Source organism: Urtica dioica, chromosome 2 (assembly GCF_054948205.1).
Source record: "Urtica dioica subsp. dioica isolate 48M chromosome 2, U.dioica_male_clone48M_v1_H2, whole genome shotgun sequence".
Lineage (NCBI taxonomy): Eukaryota > Viridiplantae > Streptophyta > Magnoliopsida > Rosales > Urticaceae > Urtica > Urtica dioica.
In genome coordinates this window covers 36,886,041-36,888,412 of record NC_142757.1, presented here as the reverse complement: position 1 = coordinate 36,888,412, position 2,372 = coordinate 36,886,041, and the positions used below count along the sequence as shown (strand labels likewise).

The 2,372-nt window shown below is 40.7% G+C and overlaps 1 pseudogene; it reads right to left on the bottom strand.

The window, feature by feature from the left end:
- Positions 1-392: 392 nt before the first annotated feature.
- Positions 393-1,178, bottom strand: LOC149404574 (secreted RxLR effector protein 161 pseudogene; annotated as a pseudogene).
- Positions 1,179-2,372: the final 1,194 nt, after the last annotated feature.

Sequence of the window (2,372 nt, the reverse complement as noted above, 5' to 3'; positions counted from 1 at the left end):
TCTTCATAAGATATCTAGGAAGAACTATAGTGTCTCCAACTCTCTATGTCTCATAATCAGACATCATAGGTTCTCCTAATAATCATACTGAGATCAATAACCCTTTGATCCTTAGATTGTGAATACGTTGTTTTAAGCAAACCATGAAGAGTTTGTTCATGTAAATCTATATTTGACTCTTCATTTGTTGTAAGGTTTGTTTAAAGACTAAAGACTAAGGTTTATCATAAAGCTCCAAACAAACAAGGAAGAATAAATGAAAGTTTCAACTCTTTATTAATTATTCAGCAGTTACAAGCAAGAGTCTTTGTGAGACTTTATTACATCAAATGCATCTAAGTAATAACTATTACTCTTCTTGTGGGTACCAATGCCAACATCTCCCACTTGACTTAAAAAAGATGTGAGTAGTCCTTCATGCCCAATCCCTCCCGATGCTGGTCGAAGACTTTGCTGGCTAAAGCCTTGGTGAATGGATCTGCCAAGTCGTCCACCGTTGAGATCTTCTTCACCTCTACGTCTCCGCGCTGCACGATCTCTCGAATCAAATGATATTTCCTCTCAATATGCTTAGAGGGCTTATGGCTTCGAGGTTCCTTTGAGTTAGGGAGAACCCCACTGTTATCACAATAAAAAGTCATGGGCTCGTCGACTTTTGAAACGACTTCCAAATACTTAAGGAATTTTTTAAGCCATACAGCCTCTTTGGATGCTTCACAAGCAGCCACATATTCTGCTTCCATTGTGGAGTCAGCAATGCAAGATTGCTTGATTCTCCTCCAAACAACAGATCCACCATTTAGGATGAACACTGATCCTGAAGTGGATTTCCTGGAATCCTTATTTGCCTGAAAATCGGACTCGGTATATCCCGTCATAGTCAGGTCAGTACCTGAATATGTAAGCATCAAATTCCTAGTTCTCCGAAGATACTTAAGAACATGCTTAACCGCAATCCAGTGATCGGGTCCAGGGTTGGACTGAAAACGACTTACTACGCCAACTGTGAAGCATATATCTGATCTAGTACAAATCATAGCATACATGAGACTTCCTACGGCTGAGGCGTAAGGAATCTTTCTGATGTCCTCAATGTCTTGTGCAGTCTTGGGAGACTGGTCCTTAGAGAGTGAGACTCCGTACCTAAAAGGTGTTTGGCCTTTCTTGAAGTCTTGCATCGAGAAGCGATCCACCACCTTATCAATATAAGATGTTTGAGAGAGTGATAGATTCCGGTTCTTCCGATCTCGAAAGATCTGAATCCCCAGAATGTACGCGGCTTATCCAAGATCCTTCATATCGAATTGCTTTGCTAGCCAGATTTTAACCTCAAACAACTTACCCATGTCATTACCTATGAGTAATATCATCGACATACAATACCAGAAACACAACTTTGCCCTCGTGCATTAACTTGTAAACACAAGGCTCATCTATCAACTGCTCAAAATCGAAGCTTTTTACAGTTTCATCGAATCTAGTATTCCATATAGATGCTTGCTTTAATCCATAAATGGACTTAAGACACTCATAAACCTTGGTCTCTAGACCTTCTTTCATGAAACCTTCTGGTTGAGCCATATAAATGCGCTCATCAAGATTGTCATTCAAAAAGGCAGTCTTAACATCCATTTTCCAGATCTCATAGTCGAGAGCTGCACCAATGGATAGAAGTATGCGGATGGATTTAAGCATCGCGACTGGCGAGAAGATATCCTCATAGTCAATACCTTCCTTTTGGGTATAACCCTTAGCCACTAGTCGTGCTTTGAACGTCTCAACGTTCACATCCGGGCCCTTTTTCTTCTTGTATATCCACTTACACCCTACGGGTTTAATCCTTTCGGGAAGGTCTACAAGTTTCCAGACTTTGTTGACGTACATCGAGTGCATCTCAACTTTCATGGCGTCAAGCCAAAGGTTTGATTCAGAACCAATCATTGCTTGGCTGTAGTAAACAGGGTCATTCATGTCAAAGACGGCTACGAGAGTATCTCCGTAAGACATGTACCTGTAAGGCTTTTGAGAAGCCCTCCCACTACGTCGAAGTACTACCTGACGAGATTCTGATGACTTTGGTTGTGTTTTAGTAGGGGTAAGAATAGTTCTTACAAATAAGGTAGAAGCATCCTTACCCAACTTTTATTCAAGCACATTTTTGCTTCTAGGTTTTACATCTTTCATAAAGTCCTCCTCAAGGAAACGAGTGTTCGTGCTAATGAATTTTTGTTGTCCTCAGGACTATAGAATGTGAAACCTTTGGTTTCCTTTGAATATCCAACAAACAGACATAATTCTAACCTACCATCCAACTTGCTAGTCTTTTGTCTTAGCACACATGCAGGGCAACCCCAAATTCTAATGTGGCCTAG